We start from the raw sequence: 14,795 nt of genomic DNA, 5'->3' as shown, positions 1-14,795 counted from the left end.
AATGAAAGTATTTTCTAGGTCCATGTTATTATTATTCAGTAAGTTACCGCCCTATAGCCATGGCTAAGGCAGAAATACATTAAATACACCGCCAGCTCAGTCAATTCCAGCCGAGGACTGCAGTTTCGTGCTTATTAGCACTCATAAGCCCGGCATAGGACTAACTGAGCTGGAGGTGGAAAACCTCTTAAGGAAGTCAAGAGTGCCAAACTAACTGGTAGCTAATATAGAATTAGCACTGACCAGACGAGTGACCGAAACAATGGTTCGGTTCAACTCGAATATTGCAGGCAAGGCAGGTATATTTAGTAAGTTACTGTAAATAGTTTTATTTAATTATTTTTTTTAAATATTTTCTATTTATTTATTGTTAATTATTATTACTATTATTACCTTATTTGAAAAGTTCTGTGCTACGCCAATGGCATACACGCACAAACTAAATGAATAAATGAAATAAAATATAAGCAGAATAAAATAAAATAAAATACATAATAAAGTTTTAAAAAATCAATAAATAAATTTAAATTTCATAAAGTAAAAAAAATTAAAAATCCCCCCCCCTTCATTTTTATGGAGCAACTTGCGCCATAATCCTCCCCCCCTGGGGGCATCACTGGTTGCCATTTTCCTTTTGCTTAAGTATATGAAATCTTCACAATATTAAGCATTCGTTCTTTTTTTTTTTTTAATTCCTTCCAAACCAAGAAAGATATACTTTTTGATTTCTAAAATGTTATCACATTCTTCATCTATTGCACACTTCTGAAATTCTAGCTAATAATTCATAATAAATTGGGGCAAGAAATTTCATTTTTAAATTATATGTTTTTTTTCTGAAAACATTATCTTCTTATTTATAAACATTTACTGCATTTACTGCTACAACATCTCGGTAAGTTATTAATTGTCAAATCCAAAGATATTCAATCTCCTAAGAAAGAAAGAATTTGAAAATAGAACCTTTCTGCTGATAATAAATGCTTCAATCAACAAGTATAAATAGTAATAATATCTAAATCCTGCCAATTTTCAACGCAAGTGGGGACACATTAGTATTTGAATGTGAACAACAAAAATTTCTGACAGAAAAGAGATATCAATTTCGAAAAAAAAAACATTCTCCACTTTAATTAAATTGATCTAGATCGTATTGATTTCAATTAGTAAAAAATTTTGAAACGTATAAAATCTCAACTACATTCTATTAAAATGAGGAGATTTTGATGTTCTAATTTCACGAATTATAACATTGTATATGCGTTGTCAATTCATTGCAATTCAACATAGTTAAATCACATAACTTATACATAAGTTTATTTTTCGCAACTTTAAATTCATTTCTAAAATAACCTTTTAAAACCCTACCAGTTAATTTGGGATATGAGATTTTCCAGATTTACTATTAGTCTTAAAAGAACGTTTTAAATAAGTTCGCTATTTAAATTTTGAAAGAATAATAAACAAATAAAAGCTCCAATACATTCTCTTATCATGCTATGTAAAACAAGAATATGAAGTCTTATCTGAACTCCACTGATGGACATTAGAAAAATGATGTAAGAGTGATCTAAAATAAATTAAAAATTTCTTAGTACTTTGATCACGAAGAATTATTTTTAATTATACGAAGAAGTTTCGTCATAGAATAGTTGTTCAACTAAGGCTAACAAATTGCATTACTGTTTCTGCACTTTTGACAACAAGACGAAAAACAAACATTTATTCCTCAAGTTGGCGTGCAATAAGAAATGAAATATTTTATCTCATTTGTAGCAGATATTTTGAAAAGTTTAGAAATGCTATAAAACTTCAATGAAAAGCACAAATACAAAATTTCAATGTTGTAAGAAGAGAATTGCTTTTCTAGAACAAAATTCGGATGAGAATTTTGGAAAGAACAAAAAGATTATAATTTTCAATATAAATTCCTTTCTTGCTTCGTCATCCACAAGAAAAAATTTCTTTTATACAATTAATTGTATTTATACTCAAAATGTGTTCACTTTGTAATACAACTTTCGAAGAATTTAAAATATTTGATGATTAGTATTCTAGTATCAAATAATTGTATACTACTAGTGTAAATATACGTACTAGTATACGAGTAATCTTATTTCTACTCAAAATGCGTTTGTAATACAGCTTTAGAAGAATTTGAAATATTTGATCACTAGTACAGTAATTTAAAATACTATACTTGTACACTACTAGTATAAATAAATGTACTACTATACACTCAAACCTGTATTTGTGCGGTGGATAGGGACCGCATAAAAAACCGCATTAAAAAAACGTTTATTTTAAACATAACTTCGTCCATTTTGTAAATAATTTCGTCAATTGAGTCCTAATCAGTTTGAAATTTTCACATACCGCACAAAATAAGTTCGCACAAAAAAGATAGCAAAAAAAAGCATAATAAAAGGTTTGAGCGTACAATCAACTTTATTTCTACACAAATGTGTTCATCTTGCAATATAGCTTTAGAAGAATTTAAAATATTTGATGACTAGTTTCCTTGTATCAAACACTATAACTGTTTACCAGTGGTGCACACAAGGGAGGGGTCCAGGGGGTCCGGACCCCTCCCAAAGGTCATAGTCAAAGTCTAATAAGTGAAAAAAAAATCCTCATGATAAAAGATTTTTAAAAATATTGTTCACTTTTCCTTAACGAATTGCCTATAACAAGCAGAATGGTGATTATAAATTGAATACACTAAAAAAAACATGTTTTTAGTTTTGTAATTACAGATTACATCAAATGAGATTCTATGAACTTCTATAATCATATGGTGCTTCTGCAACGATGAATTTAATTTCTTGAATCCATTTTTTAAATATGAGAAAAGTTAATGCGTATATTGCTTTGCCTTCTCGTAATTTATTTAAGTATATTTCATTCAATAATGCTAATTATTTGTTCAAAAGTTTATTTTTTACTGTATTTCGTTCTCGAGAATAAAAAAAAATCGAGTCGATATGTTTGACGGCGTATTGGGGTTATGATATGAGAATGAGGATTTTGATCTTGGACCCTCCCCTTGCAAAATTCCTGTGTGCGCCACTGCTGTTTACTACTAGTATAAATAAATGTACTAGTAGCGCGTAATTTTATTTCTACTTAAAATGTGTTTTTTATACAACTTTAGAAGAATTGAAAATATTTGATGTATACTTCAAGTTTTGCAACCTAGGAAAAACTGTTTTTTTTTTTTTTTCAAATTCAAAAGTGGGACATTTTAGAAATTAATCATCCCAACATTTTTTTAAACAAAAATCCTGGTCGTTCTTTTTCTTTTAGAAAACCCGCAAAGCTACTTTCTCTCTGTCCATATTTTTGAGTAATCACGATTGCTTATTGTTCTCACTTGACCGTTTTTGGCGTCCGTGCCTTTTTCAGCTTGGACCAGGCCTGCAGCACCACCGTCCACCGGCGGCGGCGCGGCTGGTCCTGAGCACTGTCCCCCGAAATCCACTTTTGCTGGGCGGTGGCGTCCATGTCCCACACACACACGAACGCCTACACAGACACACACACGAACGCCTACACACACACACGAACGCCTACACACACACACACGAACGCCTACACACACACACACGAACGCCTACACACACACACGAACGCCTACACACACACACACGAACGCCTACACACACACGAACGCCTACACACACACACGAACGCCTACACACACACACACGAACGCCTACACACACACACACGAACGCCTACACACACACACGAACGCCTACACACACACACGAACGCCTACACACACACACACGAACGCCTACACACACACACGAACGCCTACACACACACACACGAACGCCTACGCACACACACGAACGCCTACACACACACACACGAACGCCTACACACACACACGAACGCCTACACACACACACACGAACGCCTACACACACACACGAACGCCTACACACACACACACACACACGAACGCCTATACACACGCACACACGAACGCCTACACGCACACGCACGTACACAACACTCACTCACACACATGCATACATACACTCACGCACCCACACACAAGCGCCTACACAAACACACGCACGTGATTGCGAAAAACATAATTTGAATTCAAGATGCCAAAAATTCAAATTAATTTTTTCTTTTTTTTCATTTATTCTCACCTTTCATCACGAGTCAAGGACAAAAAAAAGAGAACGAATAGCTTCCGTAGTATTCAATCCGATTTTAGAATTGAATTTGGGTCGTTTTGATTGAAGAGAAAAATGAAATTTTTTAGATTTCTTTTCTTTTTTTTTCGGAAAATCAAACATATCTTTTTCTACTCTATTGGATGAATTTTGTATTCTTTTTTTCTTATTTATTAGCTAAATACGTATGATGTTTCGTCGTTTTAATGCCAACGACACCTACTTCCAGTAAAAACCAGAGTTTAGCCTACTTCCAGTAGAAGTTTTGTTTGTTTGTTTTTTTTTTTTTTGTTTTTTGAAAGCACCCTAATACGTGGCGATGAGTCCAATTAAAAAATATATAACTGCAGCATTGTGTGCAAACAAATGATACTTCTATGTTCAAATAACTTTTCATTGCTGGTAAGTCAAATATAATGACTTAAAACGTACTTGTGTTCCAATGCATTCCTTTCCAAATTTATTGTCGAACATGAAAGCGTCATAACAAGCGACATTACATCAGGGTAGAGCCGCATATAGATAGGCCGACGCATCAGCTTAAGTTTAGCCATTTTGGACCGGATTTTTTCATTGTTGCGCTGCTAGGGTTACCACAGCAAAGTTTCGGACTTCGCCAAATTTGCCAACAATTCACGTGCCGCTAATAATTGCTTACAGTGAACAATTACCAAACGCGATAACACGCTAGAAATGACAACCACTCAAACACGCGCTCCGATCCAAAATGGCTAACCTTAAGCTGATGCGTCGGCTCGTATATATAGGCGCCTTACAATAGATTTATTTCTTCATATGAGAGAAGAAAATACTAATCGAATGCTTGAACAAATATTGGAAAATGTTTTCTCTTATTGGTTCATGATCATTTATTTATCTCGAGCAAAAGAAAAAGAAATCAAGCTCGCATTATGCCAACCTCAAAGTACGAACAAAAATCAAAGACTAAGCATTTAGAGCACACACACTCGCTATAAGCTAATTTAAGAAATAGCGGAAGGGCTCGAGAATCTCATTAGAATGAAAAATGATAATATTTATGAAAAAGGCAAAGAAAACCATAAATTTCGCGTAATGTTGGAGAAGGATATTAAAAAGAGTTGATGGAATACAGGAGTACTTTTTATAATAATGTGAGTGATTAAGTATGAGTAAGAAATGCTCAGAATTTAGTTTTACGATAATAACAGCATCCATTTACAAATTCGCGAACGCTGTCATAGCATTAAGTATAACGCAAAAGCTTTGAAAAGTGTTTGGTACACAATTTAATGTGAATGTTATTCGTACACATAGCAGAGCTTTTGCATATGGTATCAGTGTCTGTATAGTTGTTGTAAAAGGAAACATGCGGTAAATTAAAGCAAACTCTATTACGTACCACGCTTGAGGTACAGTAAATTCCCGATTATCTGCGGAATCAGATGGCACAAGTGCAGCGGATAAAAAAAATCGTGGTAAGTTAAAATATGGGACAAATCAGGTAAAAAATGTCTTTCCTCAAAAACGTAGCTGCATTGATGCACAGTACTTTCTTCAAACAGTGAATATATATATATATATATACAGAACAGTAAAAATGGTTTGTATTTCTGCACAACAGAACTTAAAATCAAAAAAGAAAAAGTGTATGTACGATGAAGAAGGCACAAAAACTAAATAGATAAAACAAAAACAACTGAGTTTAAATTTACATTTTTTCGACAAAAAAAGTCATTGGTATTTGCTTTTTACTGCGAAAATACATGTTCCCGATTGTTAAATGACTCGCGGATAATTCACACAGCGGATAATCCGCTCGCGGATAGTCGGGAGTTTACTATAGTTTTTGAAACTAAGCTGTCGGCGAGTAAATACTAGGTAACATATTTTGAGAAAAGTCTACGAATTCCACGTGTTTGCAAAAGATTGGGTCATCATTGTTTGAAAATGACACAGAAAAAAGTTTTTTCCTCAAGTTTTGTCATCTTACATTTTCCTCTCCACTAAAAAATTTGCGTAAGGTGACCAGAGTATTAATGGATGTAATGTTACACGAATTCTGAAGTGTGTATAGCATCATTGTTTTAAAAACTCAAATTTTGACATTTTTTCCTTTTTTCAAAAATATCCTTTAGGGACTAGACTTAAAAGTTTAAGAGAAAGTTCTCTTTAAAAGCAGCTCTCCACTGAGGATAAGAAAATGCTTTGTGCATAAATTTTAAAGAGTGCAAGGAAATATATCTTTTAAAGTGATTTTAAGTTAATAATAGTGCGAAAAAACATTTATTACACCCTTATATTTCAATACAGCGTACACAGACTCAACAATTTGAGTCTGCGTCAATGTTCCCGATGATAATGTTCATGGTCTGTGTCAAGTCCCTCCTGCAGTCAATAGAGTTCAAAGCGCATTAAATTACATCTTTTTACGTATTTTACATTAATTTAGTGCTTGCTTAATTTTTTTGTTTGATGTTTCTTTTTAAATGGAGGCAAGTTACATTTAGAAGATTCAGCAGTTCTATACAACCCACAAGTCAAAGTTAGAGGATTATTGAAGCAAACGATAGATTGGGGAAATAACTGGGTTGCTTCCATTTACTCCCTATTCTCTAGGGTAAAAAGAAACACGAAGAATAAAGAAGAAACATGATTTCGTTCGCTAACAAACAGCTGGTTTACTAACAAACAGGTTGTTTCCATTTATCCGCTATTCTCTAATGTAAAAAGAAACACACTGAAGAAAAGGAAAACATGATTTTATTCGCTAACAAATAGTTGATTCGCTTACAAATGGGTTGCTACCATTTACCCCCGTTTTCTAGGGTAAATAGTACCCATATTGTAATATTTTAACATTTTGTGGTGTATCAAAAATATTTTTTTATTATTATCTTTACTAATAATAAAGCTGAAAGTCTCTCTGTCCGGATCTCTCTCTGTCTGTTAGGATCTCTGTTTGTCCGGATCTCTCTCTGTCTGTTAGGATCTCTGTTTGTCCGGATCTCTCTCTGTCTGTTAGGATCTCTGTTTGTCCGGATTTCTCTCTGTCTGTTAGGATCTCTGTTTGTCCGGATCTCTGTGACGTGCAGAGCGCCTAGACCGTTCGGCCGATTTTCATGAAATTTGGCACAAAGTTAGTTTGTAGCATGGGAGGGGGTGCACCTCGAAGCGACTTTTTGAAAATTCGATGTGGTTCTTTTTCTATTCCAATTTTAAGAACAAAATTATCATAAGATGGACGAGTAAATTACGAATTTATCATAACGTGGAATCGTAACATGGACACAAGCCAATTGGCGAGATACGAAATTATCATAACGTGGAACCGTAATATGGGTACATACCAATTGATGAGATACGAAATTATCATAACGTGGAACCATAACATGGGCACAAGCCAATTGGCGAGATACGAAATTATCATAACGTGGAACCATAACATGGGCACAAGCCAATTGGCGAGATACGAAATTATCATAACGTGGAACCGTAACATGGGTACAAGCCAATTGGTGAGAAAATTCACCATACATTATTTGTAAGTATACAGGCGAACCAAAAGACCTTTTAATTTTTCTATCACGGGCAAAGCCGTACGGGTACCACTAGTTAAATAATAAAATTCTTGTCATTGACTTTTGAAATATTAACTAAGAACTACCGATATCCAGGTAATATTTTTTATTCAAAATTATATATTTTTTTAAAATGCTTCTGATATTTTTTAAAGTATATGCGGTGCAAAGTGAAATAGTTTATTACATTCATTCATTTCTGTATTAAATCATTTACATATTCATTCATTTACTTCTTCTAGAGTTTATTCACTAACATATTCACTCAATTTATCAATTAGTTAATGAATTTGTCTGCTCATTTATTGCTTCATACACTTATTTATTTACTCATTTGAAGAAAATTACTTCAAATATTCAAATAGAAAATGTTTCACCAGAAAATTATTTTAATCATCTCTCTGCCTCATATATGGGGCAAAGCGATTATTTTACATTTTTATTTAAAACTACAAAATTGCTGCCAAAGGCTAAAAGTAGCATTTCAAAAAAGTTAATTTAAAAGAAAAATACATTGTCCTCTCTTCATGTTTTGTAACTTTCAAAAAAAAAAATCCCTTTTTGAAAAATGATTGTTATCTTAACTCTTTCACTTTGCTCCACATTCTACTTCAATTTAATTAGTTTAGTTCTAAGGATTTCCTTTCATTGATATTGAGAAACAATCTTGCTTCTTCAGGTATAAATCTCGTGAAAATTGTCAGCTAAGGCCCTGACATGAAGGGTAACGTAAAAAGAAAATATTAAAGCACTCCGCAGTTTCAATTTCCTATTCGGTCGCCGTAAACTGCAGTTTAATCTTTTACATGTCCAACATCAATAAATTTTCATTTCCTTCTCAACTTTTTCACTTTCGTTGCGCGTTTTTTGAAAGTACCGCAGAAGGAAAGAAAATATTACTCCCGATGGGTTTCAATTTCCTTTCATTCACCAATTTTTCATTCGAAATAAGTGGAGTTTTTTCAGATGCTGCAGCATTTAACGCTTGAGTGGAGCCATTTAGTATGGAACAGCGCTCCTGTGAGAGCGAAAATGCCTTTAATCAGTTGTAACTATTTTGTTCTGTGTAAAATGATTAGAAAGGCTGAAGAACTTTTACACAGGCCTAGTTTAAACTTTTCATAACAATTTACATTCTTCCCGCATTTCATGTTAACTAAAAAACTAAGTTGTTCCTTGATTTTTCAGTGCAGAAATAACTCAGTTTTTGACGCAAATTAGGAGACTTATTTTAATTTAAAAAATTGATGAAGCACCAAATCCATAAGAACTTACAAAACATAGTCTGTTCCACTGGTTCCACTGTAAATCAGAAGCATCCCTTAATAAAAAACGCTTTTGTACATTGTTTTTTTTTTTTACAATAATGCCCCTGGAAACTTTATAAATGCAGTAAATGAAACGAAATGCGTCAATTTATATATATATATATATATATATATATATATATATATATATATATATATATATATATATATATATATATATATATATATATATATATATATTTATATATATATATATATATATATATATATATATATATATATATATATATATATATATATATATATATATATATATATATATATATATATATGTGTGTGTGTGTGTGTGTGTGTGTGTGTGTGTGTGTGTGTGGGATGACGAGCTACTGGTAATAACTATGAAAATGCTTGTATTCACTTATAGAAGCACTCATTGATGACATAATTTTAGCTACTAAACATTTAATGATAACTAAACTACACATAACTAATATTTACAAAAATGATTACAATGCAGAAGTGCAGCCGTCTTGATGCTCGTCTTTATACCACGTCTTACGTCTTTCGTCTCCTCAAAGTTATTCACTAATCAAAAAGTTTTACCGCCCTTGGCGCTGTTCGTTTTGTCGCCAGACTCTACGTCGTCATCTCTTGGCGAGTTTTACATACAAGAAAGCTAAAATGTATGAAGGGCTATGCAAGTGTACCAGGGTGTACCAGAGTCGGCACCACAAGTTCGGCCGTCCTGCACTCGACTGGACCTCCAGGCGAACCTGAAAATATAGTAAGCAAAAAAAAAAAACAAAAAAACAACAACAATTAAACTAAAATTAAATTGGTTGCAAAAGTTTTTCGTCTTCAAAAGTTCTGTCTTTGATTTGCTCGTCTTAAAATTTTTCGTCTTCACAAAAATGTTCGTCTGCAAATGAAAACTGTCCGTCTTTAAAAATTGTTCGTCTTTAAAAATATTTCGTCTTTAAAAATTTTTCTTCGTCCTCGTCTTTGAAAAAAATTCGTCTTCGTCTTTAAAAAAATATCACCTTCGTCTTAAAAAATATCGTCTTCGTCTTAAAAAATATCGTCTTCGTCTTTAAAAATATCGTCTTCGTCTTTAAAAAATATCGTCTTCGTCTTTAAAAAATTCACCGTCTTAAAAAAAAAATCTTCGTCGTCGTGCGTTTCGTCTTTTATCATTTGCTTCGTCTTTCTTTCGTCATTTGTGTTTTCTCTCATCTTTTTCGTCTTCTTTTGGTATTCGTTTTTCGTCTTTAAATTGAAATTATGGACAGTTGGTTACAAAAAGTCGGTGTTCTTTTCTTCTATTTTTTACACTTCTTTGCTTCTTTTAATCTTTTTTTTTTTTTTTAATTAACATTCCGAAAAGTTGTTCCATGGTTTAAGGAATTCTGCGCATGTTGATGTGCAGTTTGGTCCTTCGTGAGTTCCTTCTTTGATGACATCAAACGTATTTCCTCCTTTCACCTTCGTTATTCTGTACGGGCCTAGGTACTTCGGTTTAAGTTTTAGGTGAGGTCCAAATTGCGCTCTTTTGATGGCGACCAAAGGTTAACTTCGTAAGGCTTCGGTTTTTTCCTTCGTAAATTGTATGTCTTCTTGTTTTCTTCCTGAATTTTAAAAATTTGTTCCTTCGCATGTTTTCTCATATCTTCTCTTTGGGCTTCAAAACTGGCTTGAAATTCAACTTCAATCATTTCTTTCAGCTTTTCAAGTCCTGCAACCTTCATCTTCGTTCCAAAAAGTAATTCAAATGGAGTTTTATCTATGCTTCTTTGATATGTTGAGTTAATGGCTTGTTGCAGTTTATTCGTGTGCTTGTACCATTGAGTAGGGTTTTCCAAGGACAATTTAGAAAGAATTGCAATAATTGTTTGATTAATTCGTTCGACTTGGCCATTTGCTCTTGGTAATCCTGTCGTTATAAAATGATGATTAATGCCCTCTTTTGCGCAGTAATCAGCAAATTCGCTAGAAGTAAATGCTGGTCCTTTATCCGAGATTATTTGAGAAGGGTTTCCAAATACAGTCTTTTGAAGCTCTAATTTGGCTATGGTTTCAGCAGACGTCGTTGTTTTTGTTGGGTAGATCCATACAAACTTAGTAAAGGCGTCAACTACAACAAAAATGTGTTTGTAATTTTTGTTAGTACTCTCTAAGGGTCCAATGTGGTCAACATGATACGTTTTCAGTGGGACGTCTTCTTTATGCAATGGATGCAAAAGACCTTCTTTTTTTCCCTTTTTATGGTTCAGAAGTATACAATGGACACAATTTCCTATTATTTTTTCTATTTTCTGTCTTAGTTTTGGGATAAAATAATATTCTTCTATTTCCTTTTCAGTATACTTGATACCTGAGTGACTTTTCTCGTGCTCATTTCTTATTATCTCTGTTTGCATATTCTCTGGTACAACCACTAATTCTTTACCTTCAACAAATTTATATAATATTCCATTTCTATCACAATAATCTTCATAATCTGAAATTTTAAGTAATTCCTTAATAGTTTTAATTTCAGTATCTTTATCTTGAGCTGATTTCAGCTGTGGCAACAAATTATCGACTGAAATGCAAAACACGTCGATAGGGGAGCGGCTGAGAGCGTCAACATGTGGCATCTTGCTTCCGGGACGATGTTCAATGTCATAATTAAATTCCTGTAGTAACAAAGCCCAACGAGCTACACGGGTACATAAGTCTCGTTTTGACAACGTTTTCTCAAACGCGGCGCAATCGGTTACAATTTTGAAATGAATACCCAAAAGGTAAACACGGAACTTCTTTATCCCTTCGATGACGGCTAGGGCCTCAAGTTCATAACTAGAATATTTCTTTTCGGCATCAGTCGTTTTTCTACTCATGAAATAGGTTGGATGAAAAGTCTTTTCATTTGGGGGTTTTTGCATCAAAATTGCAGAATACCCTTCTAGGCTAGCGTCCGTATGAAGTTCAGTCTCAAATTTAGGGTTGTAGATTCCCAAAACAGGTGTGTCAGCTAACAACATTTTTAATTGGTTGAACGCATGTTTTTCTTCGACTCCAAAATGAAATTTTCGATCCTTTTTCAAGAGATCACTTAACGGCCTAGCTATTATGGAATATTTCGGGATAAACTTCCTAAAATATCCTGTTAAACCTAAAAAGCTTTGAACCTTTTTCAAATTAGTCGGCTCTGGAAAATTAAGAACTGCTTTAGTTTTTAAAGTAGATGGGAAAATATTTCCACCCTCGATTACATGTCCTAAGAAATCAATACATTTTTTCAAGAAATGGGACTTCTTAAAATTGACTTCAAGTCCGTATTCGCTTGCAGTTTTTAAGACCAGTTCAAGCCGTTCAATACCTTCTTCGGGAGAGGAAGACAAAATGATTATATCATCCATATAAGGCAAAACAATACCCTTATTAATTAATTCTCGAAAAATAGTGTTGATATATCTTGTAAAGACCGCCGGAGAGTTACATAATCCGAAAGGGACTTGGCGAAATTGGTATTGTCCTTCATGCGTTACAAATGACGTATACCTTCTGCTCTCTTCACTTACATTTACATGAAAAAAAAGCGTTTTTGAGATCAATAGTACTAAAAATATTGGAGCCCTGCAGTCTGTCCAAAATATCTTCAATTAGTGGAAGAGGAAATCGATCTTTTACTATAACCTTATTTAGTTTTCTATAATCAATGCATACGCGCGGTGTCCCATCTTTCTTTTTTACAATAACCACTGGACTGCAATACTCAGAGGAACTGGGTTCCACTACACCTTCTTTTAACCATTCGGCAACCTGAGCTTCGACGATCATTTTTTCTGAGAATGCCAACCTACGGGGATGATGAGATATAGGTACGTCATTTTTTACCAAAATTTTTAACTCAACATTAGTGGTTTTAATTTTTTGAGGCACATAGTTGGAAATCAATGTATTTACTTTAGATCTTAAATCAAGAGGAATATCAGGTGAAATATTCATTTCAACTTCTTCAACACATACATTAATTGGCAAGACAGATAAAACATCATAATGTTCTGCATCTTTGGGTTTAGCTTGAATCGTAACACCATTATCATCAATTATTGTTATTCCTTGCATCAAAACATTTAGTCCGATAATTACATCGCAAGCCATTATTTCGTTATTCACCACAACTACATCTGCTTTACATTTAAAATTGTCAATTTGAATATCACTCTCAAAAACTCCAACTGGTTTTACTTGACATTTACCGAATCCTGACAAAACAGTATTTAAAGGAAGTAATTGAAATCGCTCACCAAGAGAATTCAATTTTTTAAAAATCGATTCCCGGATTAATGTGGCTTGTGACCCTGAATCGACAATAGCATTTTTTACCACTGAGTTACCAATTTTTACTTCTTTATTTAAATTTTTCTTCTTTGGAACATTTAAATGAGCAACGTCTGGTTTCTTATTAGGGCAATTAGAAGCTTTGTGCCCAAAATTTTCGCAGTGAAAACATTTAAGTCCCTTATCCTTGTGTACACAATTTTTCGAAATGTGGTTTTTCAAACCGCAATTGTAACAAATTTTTTCTTTATAATTTTCGTTGTTAGTGTTATATCGCGTCTTCTCATTATTTTGATCATAGTGTATCTTATTTTTATTGTTTAAATCTCTTTTGAAATTGGAAGTGTACCCAGTCTTTTTTAAGCGATCATCATTTGACATTTTTTGCTTGGTTCTGTCGAAAGGTTTCTCATTTCTAGCCAAATCATTTTTCATTACTTCGTATACTTTGAGTTTTTCTTTAAAATCATTTATATCGCGCGCTCCATAAAGAATTGTTTTATTTTCCGGTTTATCTTGAATTCCCTTTATTACATAACTGATAAGAGATATGTCATCAATACGTCCAGAAAGAGCCAATTGTTTCATCTTTAAAAAATATTCTTGCGTAGTCTCAGAATGTCGCATTTTACGCTCGCTCATTAAACTATGAAGCGAAGCCGAATTAACTTGTGTGGAATATTCGCTGATTAGCGCTTTCTTTAATTTTTCATAAGAATTAATATTTTGTTCGGTGTTGATAAATAATGCGGCATTTCCTCCAAAACAGCGTTTAGCAAAAATAAATTTTTGAACTTCAGTAAGGTTAAATAACTTAGAAACACTTTCAAAAGTTTCTACCCAAGAAGAAATGTTCTCATGCGGTTCTGCATTAAATTTCGGCAGGGAGTGTTCAATATCAGAATAATGTAAAAGATAGCTCGTAGCCAAAACATTGCCTGAATCAGAATAATTAATTACAGGCGGCGGTGCTACTTTGTTTTCAATTCCAGCAGATAAATCGTCACTAATAACTTCCTCGTTCTGACCGGACTGCTGATGATCCGAGAATGAGTCATCTTCTGACTGGGAATGTTGTTCGTCAAGCTTTGACAGCGCAGCAATATCTGTCAGAAAGGAGAGAATGCTTTTTGCTAACTCAGATTTATTTCCTTCCAAGGGAATGTTCAAAAAATTTGCAATAGTTATTATTTCGTTAAGAGAAAATTTTTTCTCAATGTCTTTTAATTTATTTTTGAATTCATCTGATTCTGGGTTGTATTCAAATCCCGTAAAATTTCTTAAGCGCTTTCTATTGGAACTGTCCCCGTTATCAGAAAATATAAAACGGTGGAGAAGCACTATTTTTTCTCGCTTAAAGTTTCTGAGCGCAAAGTCAATGTTTTTAATCTCTTTCAATTGCATCTTTGAAGAAAAGAAATTCACAATTCACTCACCCCTTTTCC

Source organism: Uloborus diversus, chromosome 7 (genome assembly GCF_026930045.1).
Source record: "Uloborus diversus isolate 005 chromosome 7, Udiv.v.3.1, whole genome shotgun sequence".
NCBI classification, from domain to species: Eukaryota; Metazoa; Arthropoda; class Arachnida; order Araneae; family Uloboridae; genus Uloborus; species Uloborus diversus.
The sequence above is the reverse complement of the archived record's forward strand: the minus strand, read 5'-3'. Positions refer to the sequence as shown.